Genomic DNA, 20,640 nt, shown 5'->3' with positions numbered 1-20,640 from the left:
TATGGCTGTGCCCCTTCATGAGGTCACTTTTTTCCATTTTTTTCATATCACAGAAAGCCAAATTTAAGTGTTTTGTTTGAACTTCCACGTAATGTTAATGATGTTTGTCATGACGCTACTTTTTTATTTTTTTCAATATTGTAAAAAAGCATTCTTTGACACTATGAACTGAGGGCTTGCTCAATTTGCTGATGCCTCATGTGAGGTCATGCAAAGCGACAATCATTAAACTAATTAGAAAATGTTGCAAAAAAGCAACCGGTACATGCAGATAATTTTGTTTATTGGCAAACTGACACATTGTGACTTCTTGACTGAGGTCAGTGGTTCTCAAACTTTTTCATCCAAGTACCACCTCACAAAACACTCAAGTCCAACCATAATGACCAAAATTAAAATACAGTAGCATAGTAGGCCAAAGTATTCTTTAAAACAAGGCAACTGTTTTACTTAACAAGTATATGTAATATATTTGGCCACTGTAACACTACACACAGTTTGAACAGTAACATTGTGTTTAAATATAGGAAAAGAATACCCTGTACTTTAATCAAGTGATTCTTTGGCATCCCACTAGAGAGAGCCTGCGTACCACTTGTGGTACATGTCCCACCATTTAATAATCTGATTTAGGTATGTGTCAAATTGAAGCAAAAGGCACAGTTAAACAGATTAGGATTTTTTTTATTTTTATTTTTTTAAATAAGTGCTGCAAAAACAAAAAACAAAAACAGAAAAAGGAGCACCTTTGCTGAAGTATTTGTGAGCATTACTGAAATGTTTTGTGGCAGCACTCCTTTTTATGACTAAATCCCCTCTCCTTTCATTTTTGTTACAACACACTGCTCTTCTGAAATTTAAAAAAAAAAAAATACTTAAAAAAAATCCCCATTTGTAAAAAAAAAAAAAAGAGGCGTTTGCAAACACATGGGCGGGACTTAATTCTTGCTTGAAGGGCTGTGGCGTGAGGAGCCGTCTTCTGGAGCGCCTTTGTCGTATACATCCGCGTTATGGCTGCAAGGAGACAGAAAGAGGCTGTGATTCGGCTCCGTTTATATTCGCCGGCTGGAACTATTTTCCTTTTTAAAAACCAAGGCTCCTTCAGTGCGCCGTTTTCTTTTCCGCTTTGCAGTCTGTGATGTCGCCTGTTTTTGTGGCCCGCCTGTAAAGCGCGAGACAGGCACAACAACCGAGGGCGTCTTCCTTTTTTTTTTTTTTTTTTTTAATTATACATTATTTGGTTCCTTTAAAAAAAAAAAAAAATTCTGTTGTCCACACCTTGTACCCTTATCTCCCCTTTACTCCTAGCCCTTTCTCCTTCTTTTGTTCCATGCTGAAAGGAAGTGTGTGTTGTTTGATTTAATAAATATTTCAGTTCCTTCTCATTTTCTATCGTTTTGCGTTTTATGTTGACCAAAAAAACAGATCATTTGACTTATTTTCATTGCAAGATCTAAGGAGTTGAATTAAAAAGAACGGTAAGATGTTTTCGTTTTGTTCGTTTTTAAACATTTGTCACATTGTCGCTAGTGAAGTTGATGATGGTGCATGCAATGAGGCGTTCACGTTCCCCCCGACGTGATTGTTTGGCTGCAAGTTGAGTGGACTCTTTTCCAAATTATGTGCATGTTTTGTGTAGTTTGCAAACGTTGCAAGCGTTTTGAGTGATCTCACTACATTTTAGAGAATATTATCAGAATATAATGCTGTGCTTTTAATATATTCCAGTGAAATGTTAGGTTTCGTATTCTCTTCTAGTGTTGCGTTTTTGTGTCTTCTTGTGATGCCCTCTGTCGCTTTTACCAAAGTATATGTTTTTGTACATTGCCCTGCCTGTCTCATTGCAACGATACATTAATATGTGTCAACTTGGCGCATTAAATCCTAGAAAATAGTGTTGTATGGTAGCTTCGTGTCGCCATATTGAGCCCATTGCGTTCATTGACGACACCTGCAGCCAATCGGATAATTAATTCATTTCCTGGATTAGCCGCAGCGCGCTCTCTGATAGGCAGAGAGCTCTGATTAGTTTACATGTGCTTGCCTGCGACCACGCCGACGCCCCCCTAAACCACCCCCCTTTAATTTACGAAGAAGTTTGACGCGAGCAGACTCTAAACCACCTGCTTAAACACCTCAAAAGGTAAGATGCCATTAAGTGTAATGTCTAATTGATTTTTAAAAGGATAAAACACGGCGGAGTGAGGCTACATCCCAGAGTTCGCTTGACTTCCACATGCCACTTGCTAGCTTGGAAATGTGGGCTGCAATTTCTGTAACCACTGTCTTAATTAACCCACTAAATATTTATTCCATCCATCATATGTTTGCTTGTATGTAAAACATGAGCGCGGCACGTCTTCGTGGAGGTTTGAAACACAACTGCTGACGATAATTTTGGCTAGTGTCCACAACAGCGCATGCGCAAGGAGCACACACGAGGCTTTAACATGTAAAATGGTGCTAGTTTGCAAATAAATGAGGTGTTGCTGCGTGTCCAGTTGTTTAAGTTACTGTGTTCATGCATACTTCTGTACGACACCGATGTTGCTCGTTAGTTAATTAACTGGAATCACCCTTCGAAGTTGTTTTCAAGGTATTACTCTTTTAACAAACCGTGTCCAATATGTATATCTGGTCTTCTTAGTATTATTTTTCTATATTACACCTGCTCAGTGGCCTTGTGGATCGGTAGGTCGTGAGTTCAAACCCCGGCCGAGTCATACCAAAGACTATACAAATGGGACCCATTACCTCCCTGCTTGGCACTCCGCATTAAGGGTTGGAATTGGGGGTTAAATCACCAAAATGATTCCCGGGCGTGGCCACCGCTGTTGCTCACTGCTCCCCTCACCTCCCAGGTGTTGAACAAAGGGATGGGTCAAATGCAGGGGTTCATTTCACCACACCTAGTGTGTGTGTGACAATCATTGGTGCTTTAACTTTATATTGTTGGCTAGCTTTTGTTATTCCCAGTTGTAATAGAATATGTTGTGCACAATGTATTGGCATTTAGAAAGTGTGGGGTACTCTGGGGCTTGACACTTCAATAGTTTAGTATTTTTTGCAGTTTTATTTTAAATCAATTTTGGGCGAAACAAAATCACTTGCATTGTGCCAGTGTTATGCAACATTTGAATCATATTCATTTCCACTAAACTGCGCTGGTGTTTGCAAATAAAAGCTCTGCTGTGTATAAAAATGTTTGCTCTTTCAATGCATTTTTGTCACTGATTGGTTGTTTTTTTGGTGAAACAGATGTTGCTCATTAAGCTAACTACAGTCCCCACATTTGTTCAATTGACGTTCAGTATTGCTGTCTGTAAACACCATAAATATTACGATTGAATGACTGTTTGTTTTATGTAGACTTTTTTTTTTTGTGCTTTTTTCCTACATGTTTTTGCAAGTTGACCCACTAGGCATTCATGTATGTTAATCATATTTATGTGCGCAATTTAGGTGTATTTAAAGAGTGGTGTGTACATTATGGCTTATTTGTAGAAATGTAATGTTCTCGCTAATTTAGAATTGTTTTTATTTTGTTAAATATAATTAATTCACATCAGATACGCGAGTATGTTATTAAATTAGTTTAACAAAATTGTCCTGGTGTTTTAAAATAAACATGGAGTTGAATGTGTTTTTGCTGTATTTTCTTGTCACAAATGCAGATGTTTCTGTTTAGCCAAGCAAACCAATTGATTTAGAATTGTAGTTTAAATTGGATTATATTCATTACTGCCTATAATTAATGAATGGTTATTTTGTTTCATTTGGTAATTTTAGCAGCCTTTTCCAGTATTGTAGTGTTGGGTAGAAATTTGAGTTGAATTGATGCAGAGTTGTACATACTGTCAAAGCTACCAATAGCACTACAGTTCTCCCCTTAGGTAAAAGTAGGGCTGTAAACCTTGTCTAATGGTTACCTGTTTAATGTGACCACTTACTTAATTTTTTTTTACTACACAGAGCGGCCACATATCAAAATTTGCTGCAATGATGAGTTGGTAGATGTCGTCAAACTTGTCATTTGTTTACTCTTTTTAGGATAAACTTTCTATATGAAGTGTTTTCTAATTATGAATTGCTTTCTTCCATAATATTACAGTTTAACCATTAATACCAGCAATTATTGATGACACTCTCTTGTGGTCTATGTAAACTTCTTACAGACGTTCACATATAGTGCGGGCAGTGGCCAACATATTACAGTTAGGTTGGCGTGCATATTTATATTGTCCTGCACCAACGAGCACTCTCCCTTGCTGTCTGAACCACGCATCGCCATTAAGAACATCTCATCCCTTGTGCTTCCCCGTTGGATTATGTTGCTCCTATCCTTTATATAGTGGCCACTTTTGAAGTTTCCTTTGAGTGATCACTATAGAGCAGGGGTCCCCAAACTACGGCCAGCAGGCCGGATCCGGCCCCCCAGCATCCAAAATCCGGCCCACAGGAAGTTAAACATTTTTTTATTTTTTATTTTTTTTTTAAATTGTATTTATTTTTTATTTTTGTTTTTTTAAAATCTTTCCTTTCTAATCCGTTTTCTACCACTTGTTACTCTTGGTGTCTCCTAGCCGCTCAGGCAAATCATATTGTCTAAAAATGAATTTTCCCATTGATAACGTGACAATGTTAAATGTTGATGAACATCAATGTTAAGTGATGTTAAATGACAAAACGGATTATAAAGACAATGTACATATATATATATATATATATATATATATATATATATATATATATATATATATATATATATATATATATACACACACACACATACACACAGCCTGGCCACCGGTCAAATTTTTTTAACCCAATGCGGCCCCCGAGTCAAAAAGTTTGGGGACCCCTGCTATAGAGGGTTTGATTGTGCAGTAGTATATTTCATTGATGGGGCGGCGATTATGGTAAATATCAAAATCATGATTAATTTAACCATCTACCTTGATTTCAGTTACTCCATCATAGGAATGTAATAATATAAAAATGTCATATCACAGTTATTGTGACCCTTATATTAATAATCATTATAGCAATATTGTTGAATGTGCTCAAGTACTTATACACACAATTAAATCTTTTGACCAAGTTTTTTTTTTTCTTAAGCAATAACTAAAATAGACGCACTGTAAATAAACACACTATTTTCTATGTTGTTTCTTATGCTTCACTTGATAATGTTTTAGGGTAAGTATTATCTGTTGTAATGACAAGCTTTTTTTATTTTAAATATTGATTTGTACTTTGGCACTTAAACATTTATTTAAATGAAAAGTGCGCAACAAATACAATCTAATATCTGGCAGCTGTTGTGTCCTACTCGTTTCAGCGGTCCTTGAAAGCATCGTAAAATACCTCAGTTGAAGACTCAAACACCGCTCGTAGGTTCAATTTGAACAATTGAATATCTTAGTTGTTCAGAGAGTACTGTAATTGTTTTATTATCTAAGTTTAGATTGGGGTATGTTGTTTCTTAATGGGGAAAGATGTCTTTTATTTTCGTGTTAGCAGGTTAGCGAGCTGGTGCCAGTCAATCTGCTAGTTTATCAAAGTTCAGTTAATCATCATAGTTTTACCACATTTGCATTTAAAACAGTAATACTAATTGTCGTGAGTGATATATCGCGGTTGTTATTATTATTACCGTTTATCGTTACATTTCTATTTCTCCATTTATTTTTTTATTTTTATCATTAAAGCAAACAGTCAACATAACATTAAAGTAAATTATGAATTGGAAAGGAGCAGGAAGTATTATTTTAACATCTGCCTCCTACTCACACAACTTAAGTGTTTTTCTTTAATTTAGAAGGCTACACTTCACGACATGCAACAAAATAAATAAAACATAATTGTACTCAAAATCATATCTTTTCATCATGATTTTCACATTTATTTAAATACAGACCGTTTTACATTTTGTTTCCACAGTTAAGTTTGTTCCTTTGAAATGCATGGTTCCATTGTCATTGTTTAAAACTACACCTCAGTTCCTTTTAGATTATAATTACTTTATTTTTACAAATCTGTTTTAAAAGTTTGGTAGAAATCTTCTACAGTATGTGCTTTATATGTGATTTTTAGGATATTGTACTCTACCATCCCTACTCCTACATCCCTAATACATGATTATCCCATTCTTTATTTTTCTGGCAGCATTTACGTGATGCCACAACTGTCTTCCTGTCATGTAACTACACAACCAGTAGTGTAGTTTAAGGGGATTGTGTATTAGTCGAGAAATAACCGACACAGCATTGTCACGTCAGTTATACGCTCTAAATGTCGGGATTACAATTTTTTTTCCCCAATTAATTGCACAGCCATATCTATTAGTGGGGACGGTGTGGCTCGGTTGGTGGAGCGGCCGTGCCAGCGACCTGAGGGTTCCTGGTTCGATCCCTGGCTTTCACCATCCTAGTCATGTCCGTTGTGTCCTTGAGCAAGACACTTCACCCTTGCTCTTGATCGGTCGTGGTTAGGGCCTTGCATGGCAGCTCCCGCCGTCAATGTGTGAATGTGTGTATGAATGGGTGAATGTGGAAATGGGGCCAAAGTGCTTTGAGTAGTTGAAGGTAGAAGAGCGCTACACAAGTATAACCTATTTACCATTAGTGTGTTTGCTAGTGTTTTTGTGCCAATTTTGGGACAGTTAAGGTGAAGTTAGCACTTTGTGGCTTGGATATTTATTAAGCAGTTACTCTAGGTTAACAATAAATGAATGTCAGCCTCGCCCAGGGCAGCTGTGGCTACACATTTAGCTGAATGTGGACCGAATGAATTATGGGTTCTCAGTGTCACGTGCTTTGAGTCACTAGAAATAACCCTATATACATTTAATCCATTATTATTTTTTTTAATGGTGATCATTTTGTAAGTGAATTTATTCACTTCCAATGTGCCAGTAGGGATGGGCAATATGTTCTAAAATCTATATCGCGATATACAGTATATTGCAGCCTTCAGTATACCACAGTAAATCACAATATATTATTTGTAAATAAATTGAGCCATTCCAAAATGGGTTTCATATATGATCACAATATATTATTTGTATATAAATAGAACAATTTCAATATGGGTTACAAAGGCAAAAATTTACTTCCGGTTAAATTTGTTATAAGCCCCACTCACAGGCGCCCGCCCCTCGCGCTAAAATACTGCCATTATTTTCAGACCGTAAAAAAAAGAAACAGGATATACTGTATAAAATACATTGGAAAGTTGGCGCCTTCTCGGCAGCTGTGTAAATGCAACCCCTTTAATTTAAAGAGATTCATTTTTAGTTTTCAATGTGTTTAACATTTTTACATTGTTTAATGTTTTCCATGGTTTTTATTACCTGTCTGCTTTGATAGCAAAGGGGATTATAATCAGAAGAAGGGTACATTTTAAATGTTTACATTGAGTATATTTTTCTCTTAGTCTTATTTGCGATACATACTTGTTTTGTTGGCCAATTTTGCTCTTCAAAGCTAAGAGTGGTTGTCTTTACAGTATATATTATTGAGCCCACACTCTTCTAAATAAAGGCTGCCGACAAATGCGGGACAGCGACTGAATGCACCAAGGCCACTTAGTGCGGCAATGTGTGTCATAAGAGGCTTCTGATTTTGTTGTTGTTGTCCTCCTTGCCCTGATGCGGTCATTAGATCATTGCAGTCTTTCAATTATCTGTAGGGTGGAGGAGGTTGGTCATGTGTGAGTCATTACCAGAATGCGACAATGTAGCTGTCCTTGAACTCTCAGTATAGCTCTTGTACACGTGTCAATAGCAGAGTGTAGTATGCTTTGTTGTATCTCAATATTATCTGTAGCTTTACAATTGACTGACAAGTAATGATGAGAATTGATCAGATTTTTCCGATTTTGTTTTATTCTGCTTAACGATTGATTTTTTTAAAAACTATTTTCATTTGGAAAAAAAGGATAAGGGTTGATTATCATCAACTTTGTGTAGTTAAGCAGTGCAAGCAGTACAAACCCAACTATGAGGTCACAGCCCATGACTCCTACATTGGTTGCAAGGGGGTTCCCAGAAAATAGAAAAATGTGTGCTGATAAAAATAATGTTTTGTCAAAATGAACTAAAATGTATGTCACATTCAAAAATAGCTAGTGTGTAATAACTACAATACAAACCACTTGTAGGGCTCAACATATGACAAAACTGCCACATTCAACTTAAAGGCCTACTGCCATGCGATTTTCTTATTTAAACGGGGATAGCAGGTCCATTCTATGTGTCATACTTGATCATTTCGCGATATTGCCATATTTTTGCTGAAAGGATTTAGTAGAGAACATCGACGATAAAATTTGCAACTTTTGGTCGCTGATAAAAAAGCTTTGCCTGTACCGGAAGTAGCAGACGAGTAGCGTGACGTCACAGGTTGTGGAGCTCATCACATCCGCGCATTGTTTACAATCATGGCCACCAGCAACGAGAGCGATTCGGACCGAGAAAGCGACGATTTCCCCATTAATTTGAGCGAGGATGAAATATTTGTGGATGAGGAAAGTGAGAGTGAAGGACTAGAGGGCATTGGGAGCGATTCAGATAGGGAAGATGCTGTGAGAGGCGGGTGGGACCTGATATTCAGCTGGGAATGACTAAAACAGTAAATAAACACAAGACATATATATACTCTATTAGCCACAACACAACCAGGCTTATATTTAATATGCCACAAAGTAATCCTGCATAACAAACACCTCCCCCCTCCCGTCCATATAACCCGCCAATACAACTCAAACACCTGCACAACACACTCAATCCCACAGCCCAAAGTACCGTTCACCTCTCCAAAGTTCATACAGCACATATATTTCCCCAAAGTCCCCAAAGTTACGTACGTGACATGCACATAGCGGTACGCACGTACGGGCAAGCGATCAAATGTTTGGAAGCGTACTCACGGTACCGTGTCTGCGTATCCAACTCAAAGTCCTCCTGGTAAGAGTCTCTGTTGTCCCAGTTCTCCACAGGCCACTGGTAAAGATTGACTGTCATCATTGATATATAAACTATCAGACTGCGTGGTCGGTAGTAGTGGGTTTCAGTAGGCCTTTAATGCTATTGTATTAGTACCTGACTATGACACACATAGGACAAACAAAAATGAATGCATACTTGCCAATGACATTAAGAAGTGTGAGAACTGTAACAACTGGACAGCACTACCTGCTCAGTGGTCTTGTGGTTAAAGTGTCCGCCCTGAGATCGGTAGGGTGTGAGTTCAAACCGAGTCATACTAAAAAACTATAAAAATGGGACTCATCACCTCACCTCCCTGCTTGGCACTCAGCATCAAGGGTTGGAATTGGGGGTTAAATCACCAAAATTGATTCTCGGGCACGGCCACCGCTGCTGCCCACTGCTCCCCTCACCTCCCAGGGGGTGAACAAGTGAATGGATCAAATGCAGAGGACACATTTCACAACACCTAGTGTGTGTGTGACAATAATTGTTACTTAAGTTAACTTAACACAGTTATCAGCTCAGTGTTAAATGTTAAACTAAATAAATAAATGAACATTTATTACCACATGGGCGCATACAAAAGTACCGAAAACCTGCACCTTTTGAGTATTGGTATCGATTCTTCATGCCTCACCGACAACTTAGCATGTTGACACTTCACAGCTTCCGTTCAATTATGAGATGACAAATCATTTTAGCTAGTATTGATATCATTGGAACACTGTAGGGCTGCAACAACTAATCGATTAAAATCGATTATAAAAATAGTTGCCGATTAATTTAGTCATCGATTTGTTGGATCTATGCTATGCGCATGCGCAGAGGCTACTTTTTATTTGTATATATATATATATATTTTTTTTTATAAACTGCAACATTTACAAACCGCTGAGAAACAATCAAAATAAGTATGGTGCCAGTATGCTGTTTTTTTTCCAATAAAATACTGGAAAGGATAGAAATGTAGTTTGTCTCTTTTATCCGATTAATTGATTAATCGACAGATTAATCGATTATCAAATTAGTTGTTAGTGTAATGAACAAAGCTGCAAAAGTAAAGTGTGATGACTTTTTCAGTCATAAATCATTTTTTTTACTTTTGTGTTCATGTTCCTTTCAGCGTTTCCACTTTTTGGCTGTTGGCAAAATTTGGTTCTGTCACTTTCTTTGTAGCTTAAGGTTGTGTTGTGGCTTTATGTTGTGTTGTGGCGTTTTTATTCGCTGTGACTTTTGCAATCATGCTTTAGCTAAAAGTTGTGTTGTAGTTTTATTATTGTCTTGTGGCGTTTGCATTTGTTGTGACCTTGTTTGGCCACTGTAGGTACCCGCCATTTTATGTCTTGATGACTGGCGTGTGGCAAAGAGATTTGAGTAACATTTAACCAGAGCTGTACGCTTGGCTTTTTCACGAGGAGCACAGGTGCTATTAAATGAAAAAAATGTACCGGTAGTAGCACAGAAAAATTTTAGGAGCAAAAAAAAAATAAATAACATCAATAATTATGAGATGTTCTAAATAACACAATTTTACCAACACTCCAAAAATGTGCATAGTAACACATGTGCATCCAAACATACTGTGTAAACACAGTGCTATCATAAGGCTTAATGCAACCCTCAAACATCTGTCGCACAGTCTATTTTTAGTTGCAATTGCGACTGAATTTGTTGCACCGTACAGCCCTGGTTTAACGTCCTCATCATTGAAGGGGAACTGCACTTTTTTGGGAATTTTGCCTATCGTTCACAATCATTATGAGAGACAAGAAAGCGCATGTCTTTTTTTTTTTTAAATTTATTTATTTATTTTTTGTCCTGTCCAGTCCAGCTTCTCAGGCAAATCATATAGTTGATGTAGATGCCCATATTGGCTGTTCAGATTTACTTTACAAAAGAGAAGTGTAGGATACTTCTCTTGTTGCCTTATTTGTATTTGACTTTATTAAATGTATTTATATTATCATTTGGTGCAGCCGGGTCGGAGCAGGAGGGGATAGAAAGAGAAAAAAAAGAAGACAGAGGGGGAAATTGTGGGGACAAGAGGGGGATTAGACAGAGAGACAAAAACAACAGCAAACACAACAACAATAGAGCAACATCAGCAAATACGACATGTACAAATATGATGGTAAAAGTGATAGTAAATAAGCAGTTAGCGAAAATAAAAAATAATACAGAAATGACAATGAGCATTATTACACTACAAATGGAGCAATACAAATACCAATAGAAATAGCGCTATTGATAATGAACAATACCAATAATTTACCTCTATTATCAACAATACAGTTGTTCAAATTCAACAATACATATACGTAATGATAACTTGAGATACTAAAGAATGCAGAAAAATGGAGGGGAAGAAAGAGAAACAACCTACATTAACCTTGTAGATTGTTATAGTAACAATAAATTAGGCTTTGTCAGTGTGCCATGTGTTATACCCAGTTTACCCTAGGGCTACAACGTTAATATATGTTTTTTTTAGGATTTTGAAGATGATAAACATTTGTAAGATGCGGCTAATGGGAGTCACCGTTTTAACGACTTCAAACCCCTCCATCAACGTTTTACATATGCACTGCAAGTAAAATATAATGTAATAACATACACGTTCATAACAATATGAAATATGTCTAATATGTACGTTATTTTGGTCATTTTATGTATTACCGGAACTTCTTTTCTCAGCGCATTTATTTTCATTTCTATTGTGCGTTCCTACTTCCGGAAACAAACGTGAGTACGTGTTCTAATCATGGCAGGCTTGGTAATAGACAATGAAGATGACTAATTTTGGACAATAGAGGACTCAAAACCTTAACTTTTTGAACCTGAATATATGGAGGATGAACTGCTGCTTCTAGAAGCGAGCGCGAACAGAGGGTTGAACTGCTCAAGTTTCTCCTGCGCACAGCAAATCTATGCCGAGCACAAAATAAAATCCAATCCAAACTCTAAACAAAATAAACACAACTATTTGTTCTGTAGGATTTTGCAATGCAACTCTGTGTGCCAGGTGACAACAAGCGGCCCTAACTGATATAGAACAATGTTCGTCAACACTGTTCAATTATTGTAAAGTCTGTCGAGATGCTTTAAAGAAGATAGGAATTCCATCGATCACTTTAGTGAGCAAAACTTTGAATATTTGGCCCTAACTACACCAACAACATTTGTTCAACACTTCTATCTATAAAAACTGGTCATTTTCTGCCGTACAAACCAGGCCAAAACCAACTCTTTGTCATCCGTCATAACAACCGTAACCGTTTGCTCTCGCTCACTTGCACCAACAGATGCATTCATGGTACTTAACTGATGCGTTTATGGCTACACAAAAAGTCGGACAACTCCAACACCACACAATGTGTAAATGCCAGGTCGTTACACTATGACTCCTCAATCAGATATGTGCTTATTCTCAATTATTAAGAATGCCAATTTATGGATATTCTAAATCAAATTCTGTTACTAGATTAAATAAATGCTAATAAAAAGATATATTTTAGTTATAGGAATTAATCATTTATCCCATGCTTGCATCTCATTGTGCAACATTAAATGTTTTAAGTTGAACTAATAGTGAGTTTTGAAAGGGGTACAACATTTTTTCAAAAGTATGACCCCCACCCAGCCATAATATACTAGGACATCATAGCTCATGAAAAACAAGATTGTTTATTTTCATTGTAAGTGGGCCAAATCACTTGTTTTAGAAAATAATCTCATGAAAATGACTGCTTTCATTTGGTTATTATAATACAACGTTAAACTTGTTATTAAAGGCCTACTGAAATGCGATTTTCTTATTTAAACGGGGATAGCAGGTCCATTCTATGTGTCATACTTGATCATTTCGTGATATTGCCATATTTTTGCTGAAAGGATTTAGTAGAGAACATCGACGATAAAGTTCGCAACTTTTGGTCGCTGATAAAAAAGCCTTGCCTGTACCGGAAGTAGCAGACGAGTAGCGTAACGTCACAGGTTGTGGAGCTCCTGACATCTCCACATTGTTTACAATCATGGCCACCAGCAGCGAGAGCGATTCGGACCGAGAAAGCGACGATTTCCCCATTAATTTGAGCGAGGATGAAAGATTCGTGGATGAGGAAAGTGAGAGTGAAGGACTAGAGGGCAGTGGGAGCGATTCAGTTAGGGAAGATGCTGTGAGAGGCGGGTGGGACCTGATATTCAGCTGGGAATGACTAAAACAGTAAATAAACACAAGACATATATATATATATATATATATATATATATATATATATATATATATATATATACTCTATTAGCCACAACACAACTAGGCTTATATTTAATATGCCACAAATTAATCTCGCATAACAAACACCTCCCCCCTCCTGTCCATATAACCCGCCAATACAACTCAAACACCTGCACAACACACTCAATCCCACAGCCCAAAGTACCGTTCACCTCCCCAAAGTTCATACAGCACATATATTTCCCCAAAGTTACGTACGTGACATGCACATAGCAGCACGCACGTACGGGAAAGCGATCAAATGTTTAGGAGCCGCAGCTGCATGCGTACTCACGGTACCATCCAACTCAAAGTCCTCCTGGTAAGAGTCTCTGTTGTCCCAGTTCTCCACAGGCCAATGGTAAAGCTTGACTGTCATCTTCCGTGTTTCAATGTAAACAATGAAACACCGGCTGTGTTATCCAGCACAACAGTCAGGGGGTGCATTCTACGGCGAGGGTGCGTTATCCGGCACAACACCTGCCGCAATACACCGCTTCCCACCTACAGCTTTCTTCTTTGCTGTCTCCATTGTTCATTGAACAAATTGCAAAAGATTCACCAACACAGATGTCCAGAATACTGTGGAATTTTGCGATGAAAACAGACAACTTAATAGCTGGCCACCATGCTGTCCCAAAATGTCCTCTACAATCCGTGACGTCACGCGCAGACGTCATCATACCGAGACGTTTTCAGCAGAATATTTGACGCAAAATTTAAAATTGCACTTTAGTAAGCTAACCCGGCCGTATTGGCATGTGTTGCAATGTTAAGATTTCATCATTGATATATAAACTATCAGTGCGTGGTCGGTAGTAGTGGGTTTCAGTAGGCCTTTAAGTCAGGTTTGCGACATGTGTGTTGCTGGCATGGCCAGTGTGCAGGTCTAATGTTGCTCACATGTTCCCCACTGAATGCTCAGGGAGTTTTTGCGTTCGCTCGGACACTTAAAAAATTACAGGGGACATTGTATGAGGTAGGGATGTCCCGATTCGATATTGATATCGGAAATCAGTTCGATATTAGCCAAAAAAGTGAATATCGGATTTTATCGGACTGAATCTAAACTCCGATATAAGCGCTCCGATATAAGCTGTCCATTTACCGCTGCAGCACGTCTATAATAGGTGACTCTGGTTTGATCACACTCCAACACAGTAGGTGGCGGCAATGCCCCTTAACGTTGGTGCCGGCCGCGGAAGAAGAGCGTCTCTGATCCAGCATGCACAGCCCACGTGATCACAACAACGACAACGCGTGTGCTTGCAGCAAAGTGTAGCGATGTCGGCTGTGTGGAAGTATTTTAACCTAAACTCGGACAAAGACGTTGCCGCTAAATGCAACATTTGTCAGGCGCAAGTGTCCCGTGGAGGGACAGAACCGGGAAGGTTCAATACAAGCAACCTCATCGCACATTTGAAAAAACACCACAAAAAAGAACATGAGGATTTTTGCGAGAGCAGCAGGGCGAAGCAACAAACCTCTGGCTCGCTTCAGCAACCCACACTGGCCGAAAGCTTTGCAAGACGTGACAAACTACCACGGGACAGCAAAAAGGCAATGGCCATAACAGAAAAGATAGCCCAGTTTATTGTGCTTGATGACCAGCCCCTGTCGGTGGTGAGTAATGTCGGGTTTAAACGCTTAATGGAGCACCTCAAACCTCGCTACATTATTCCTAGCCGCCACTACATTGTAGACAAAACTATACTATTCAACATAAGCTGACAGTAAAAAAAAAAAAAGTGAAGTGAACTTGAATTGTTATTTAGGTTATTTTTCAGGGTCTTCTAATTTATTTTTAATTTATTCTATTCAATTGTATAATTATGTTGGTATTAGTGGTTATTTTGCACTTTAAATATAACATTTTGTTTTTATTGGATTTGTTGAGGTAATACTCTTATGTTGAAGGTTAAAATTTATGTAACCAATTGGTTAATAATAAATGGGTCAGTTTTTCCTATACCTACTCTTGCTGACTGTTTTCTGTTTTAACACTACAACATCAGTAACAGTAACATCACTTTATCAAGCCTTTTCTAATATTCCACACAACAAAATAAGGAATAAATATATGTATGATTCGTGCCTGTATCGTATTGATATCGGTATCGGCCAATACTCAAGGCGACAATATCGGTATCGTATCGGAAGTGAAAAAGTTGTATCGGGACATCCCTAGTATGAGGTGCCCAGAACTTAAAATATGTGGACATAGTAACGCACTGCCACTGCAGTAGAACGCACATGAGAGCGATGGTGTGTGTTAGAGCTGGATGATATACCGGTATTATAGTTAATACTGGTATATTTTTGAAAGTGGTGTATGTTTGAGACAATACCACCCTACCGGTATCTTTTGATGTGCCATTGTTACGGCGGTTTGCGGCCGGTGTGGCACGCCGCTGTCGCTGAGGAAGGGTCCAGCACGTACGAAAGGTCTGGCGCACGTCTGGAGTCGCTATCGTGCGTTGCCGACACAACCCCCCACCACATTCGCCATTGCGCACAGCCGACGTGCCTGCACCGTATCGCTGCCGGGGACGGGCGGCAGCTCCTCTTTATCTAACCAGAGGTTAGATTACACAGCGCAGCCGTCAGAGTAGATCGCTTGTGCGCTATGTGAGTGAATTCAACATGTTCCTCGGCTCAGCAACGTCACCGCAACACGACAGCATGCAGAATTAAACAAATACCTGTATTTTTCAAAGGCAGTATAGTACCGTTTTCAATTAATTGCGGTACTTTATTCGTACTGATATACCATACACCCCTAATATGTACTGTATATGTACTCTGTGTGTAAATAATTTTCAGAACACTGGTATTAACCGTAATGTGGTGTTGAGTTTAAAGTAAACACATTGCATGTTTAGTTTAAAATACGGTTTCATACCGTATATTGCCATTTGGCCTAAAAATACCAATATATCAGTTTTGGTCCATATTGCCCAGCCCTAATGTGTGCGTGCGCATGAAGATGTTTGACTAGCGTTTTTGAATTATAGTCGAACCTGTGATAACGGCCACCGGCTCATAGCAGCCACAAACATTTCCCTCTTAAAGAAAAGTAATGTGAAACTAAGGATGGGACGGTTTATAGAAAAACAATATAAAATGTTGGGTTGACCTGAAAGGTGTGTTGTTTGGATCACACGTATAATTTTTATTAATATATCCATCCATCCATTTTCTACCGCTTATTCCCTTTTGGGGTCGCGGGGGGCGCTGGAGCCTATCTCAGCTACAATCGGGCGGAAGGCGGGGTACACCCTGGACAAGTCGCCACCTCATCGCAGTTTTATTAATATATACCTGATAAAAGTGCAATTTCAATGTTGATGTGCACTTGTTCCTCTGGTGGTGAACATGAATGTTGATCCACAATCATCACCTTGTAGGACATTGATCATATTACCGAGTCAATAATTTCTGGAATCCACTTGGGTCCAAAACTGAAGTTTTGGGTCAGCACTGAATCTCTGGTTTCAAACAAGCATTTTTTTGCCCTCTGGTGATCTTTTATTCATCTCTTTGTTTTTTTCTGCACTCTATTACTCAGGTCTGGATGGATAGAATCCAAAGTGCAACGTCGCTTCCTCCCTAGAAGCCGCGAGGTGTCACTCTGTAGCTAAATAACGGCCTGGCTACTTTAGCTATCAGTGTGCCTTCTGGACATTTTTTTACCATTCTCTTAAATGTTTGTACTCATCTCTGCTAACCCGTTACTGGAGGCATGATAGGGTGCATAGGTCACCAATACCATTTTTACTTAGAGAGCTTTGAACTCTTCCCTGATGAAACAAGTACCATTATCAGACACCAACAACTTAGGCAGTCCATGGTTACTGAAACTGATACACAGGCACTCGATTGTGGTGGCTAAAATAGCAGAGTTCACTGAGTACGTATGTCCATCCATTTTGAATGTGCATCTGAGGACTAAACATGTTTTTTCCATGAAAGGTCCAGCATAATCCACATGTATACAACTCCAGGGCTGGTTGGGCCATTCCCAAGGGTGCGTAATGGAGCTGGTGCCGGAACATTGCAATACTCCTGACATGTTGTGCAGGCTTTTACAGTATCTTCTATCTCTTTGTCCAGCTTTGGCCACCATACATAGCTCCTAGCCAATGCTTTCATTCTGGACACTCCTGGGTGGCGTTGATGAAGTTGTCTCATGACACCTTCTTGGCTTGGTTTGGGCACAACCACTCTCGACCCCCACATCACACAGCCATTTTGAACAATGAGTTCAAATTTCCTCACCTTTTATAAAAGGAAGACTTCTCTTTTTTTCTTTTATTGACCAGCCTTTGTGAACCATTACCTGCACTCTCACTAGCACTATGGCTGGGCGATATGGACGAAAAAGTATATCTCAATTTATTTTTGCTTAAACTCAATATTCGATACATATCTCGATATATTTTTCGGTGAAAATACATTTTTGAGCAATATTCACTGAAATTGAACTGAATGACAACTGTACTGTAAACAGTCAGTGGCACTTTTATTAACCCGGTTAGTCAAGATGAGTATTTACAGCACAGAAAATAAACTGTTTAAGTAGTACAGAATTACATAAAATAAATAAAATAGAGAAATATTATTTCTACATAAAATAAATTACAAAGCTGTGCAAATATTACTACATGCATCAAACTCAGATAAAAATTTAATTTGCAGGCACTTTTTAATTCTCAGTCGACGATGTAATGGACTGTCACACACGTATGGTTCTGGTCAGCGCCAAGTAAGTGACTTGACTTAATTGTGCGGCTATGATCTTCCTCACTTCGGCGTACATTTCGCTTGAATATACTGATGTGATTTCTCTTCCTGGTTCGATGACCCGCCTTATCTTGCCTTTGATTGGTTTGTCCGTAATGTTTTGCCCTACTCTTAACCAATCGCGACTCATTTTAAACCAACCACCTAATCATGGATTTTCTTATATGTAAACCAACCAATCATTGATCTTTCCCTTATATTTTGTCCCCTGCCCGTGGAGTTGCACTAGTCCAGTTCTCTCTTCTCCCTCTCTTCTTTTGTAGCATGTAGCTTAGCTAGCCACTACATGGGTCTAAAAATAGCTAAGCTACGGAAATCGCTACTTGTTTAAAAAGTGGCGACGCTACTACCAAGCTACTGGGAAATGTAGTTAAGCTATGTAGCTGGTGGTGTCACTGCTGGTGGCACAGTCAGGCTCCATATTTGCTTGTCTGTTGTTGTTCTTGTGGGTTAATGCAGTGGGGGAGAGACAACAAGCACTGCTTGGAAGGGTAGGGGCTTCGTAGCCCATGGAGTATTGCGGGGGAACACAACAAATAAGCGGCATTTGGTCATTTTAACGTGAAAAAATTATATTGATATTACGATATTTTCTTAATTCATATCTTGTTTAAAAATATATCTATATATCTTCCAAACTCGATATATTGCCCAGCCCTAACTAGCACTGGATCTTTGTCTGTCCATGCTTTTACTTGATCAGCGGTCACCAGTGTGATGTCTGAGCTCTGCAGCATTAGAACCCTCTCTTCTGACATCTCCACTTCAGGTGTGTATGGCAACGAAAGGCGACATTTGTCAATTTTGCTGTTTTACCGTACCTTGAGTGGCTGTTATTGACAACTTTGAATGTTATGTCCTTAAAAATAGCAAAATGCCTCTGTCATGTACTATATCTAAAGTTAAAGTACCACTGATAGTCACACACACTAGGTGTGGTGAAATTACTCTCTGCATTTGACCTATCCCCTTGTTCCACCCCCTGGGAGGTGAGGGGAGCAGTAGCGGTGGCCGCGCTCGGGAGTCATTTTTGGGTGATTTAACCCCCAATTCCAACCTTTGATGCTGAGTGCCAAGCAGCATGGAATCTGTGTCTTCGACTTTTCACCTGTTGCCCGTGTGACTGTGCAGGTTCGCCGTTTGTGTCGCAAATTTTTGTCAAACACTTTGTTCATACTTTTCATATAATATCCATCTAGAGTTCTCACATCCATGCTTTTAAACATATGACTCCATCTGCCCAGCCTGCCACTACGGCACCTTTGTTTCTTCTTCTGAGACTTCCGCCCAATTTCCTGTCATATACTGTATCGGTGTCATTGACTTTGCAGCTGTTTTTGTTTGAGTGTGCGGCAGTGGTATGAGAGCATCTTTAGCTCTGCTAGCATGCTTTTGCATCTGACTTGGCCTTGGGTGTCCCATCTGTCATCCACACTCTTTTTCTGGGTATTTTGAACTCGTGGGCTTTTAGTTTTTCAAGGACACGTCACGGAGCTTCCTTCGCTCGACGGCTTGTCACGCACACCCGCTTGGCTGATTGAATCCTCGGAGGAGTCCGTATAGTAAGGATTCGTGCCTCCTCGCTTTAAAGGGCTCAGTCACATCAGTGCACGCTGATCTCGCCATTGCCTTGAGGTGCGACTGTGCTAGTTAGTCACCAAACAGTTTCACGCTCCAGAGTAGTGTGATGCTCGTATGTTTTCAAACACTACATATCAAATTTAATCTACTTTAAAGGTATGACAGTCTTCTATTAAGATGTTTTTCTAATCCTTCCTGTTTGAAGAAGTACATGCTGGAATTAAAATCCTCTGATGGGCCGAATATGACCCCTGGGCTGAAGCAGTGGTGTCCAAACTTTGACTCGGGGGGCCACACTGGGCTTAAAAAAATGTGTCCGAATGCCGACTGCATGTAAAGCAGCAATATATAGACATATACACACATATAGCCTATACATATCCTGTAAATGTGTACATACATACATATGCATATGGTTCTTATTGAACTCAAAGAACCATTTTAGAAGATTAAAGTTAAAATTAAGACATAACACATTATACTTTTCTTTTTGCACTCAAAGAACAATTTGCAATTTTATATATTACATGTAGCCTGCCATAATCTAGGATTAGGTTAGAATAGAAAGCTTTATTGTCATGTATTAAATGTTTCATGATTATTTTTGTCTGTGTTTAAGACAAATACAATTATTAGTAAATACTAAAATACATACTATAGCTAAGTACACAAATAGGACATGTAACATGTCAAACACTCATTGTTAAAGATAAAACACAAATTAAAGCAATTTGTTACAAAATTCCATCATTTAACTTGCATTAGTTTGCGCTGCGTGGGCGATTTGGACGCCACTAATATTTGGCATCAAGCCAACCAGCTGTTTGCGCATCTACATATCTATGTGCTCAGCAGGAGAGGGAGTTAACTACATTAGCTTTACACTTATTGTGCAGGCCTGGGTTAATGTTATTTCAATGTTTACCTAAGTTTGAAGCGCGGGTGGTCTTGCCACCTTTGGCGAGGCATGGTTTAAAGCACTGCTTGTAAC

The 20,640-nt window shown here is 38.9% G+C and overlaps 1 protein-coding gene across 10 annotated transcripts in view; it reads left to right on the top strand.

The window, feature by feature from the left end:
• The first annotated feature begins 1,013 nt into the window (after positions 1-1,013).
• elavl2 (ELAV like neuron-specific RNA binding protein 2) overlaps positions 1,014-20,640 on the top strand; it is a 128,444-nt gene continuing 108,817 nt past the window's right edge. For 6 of the 10 annotated variants that reach the window (XM_061959228.1, XM_061959230.1, XM_061959225.1 and 3 more), the window contains exon 1: positions 2,033-2,143. The gene's annotated coding sequence lies outside the window, so the exon portion shown is untranslated. Of the gene's footprint in view, positions 1,479-2,032; positions 2,144-20,640 lie in introns of those variants that run through there. The other 4 variants (XM_061959226.2, XM_061959222.2, XM_061959223.2 and 1 more) reach the window with 4 other exon arrangements.

The sequence above is a fragment of the Nerophis lumbriciformis genome, linkage group LG05 (genome assembly GCF_033978685.3).
Source record: "Nerophis lumbriciformis linkage group LG05, RoL_Nlum_v2.1, whole genome shotgun sequence".
Lineage (NCBI taxonomy): Eukaryota > Metazoa > Chordata > Actinopteri > Syngnathiformes > Syngnathidae > Nerophis > Nerophis lumbriciformis.
Note: the sequence above shows the minus strand (reverse complement) of the source record. Positions and strands in the feature narration are given on the sequence as shown.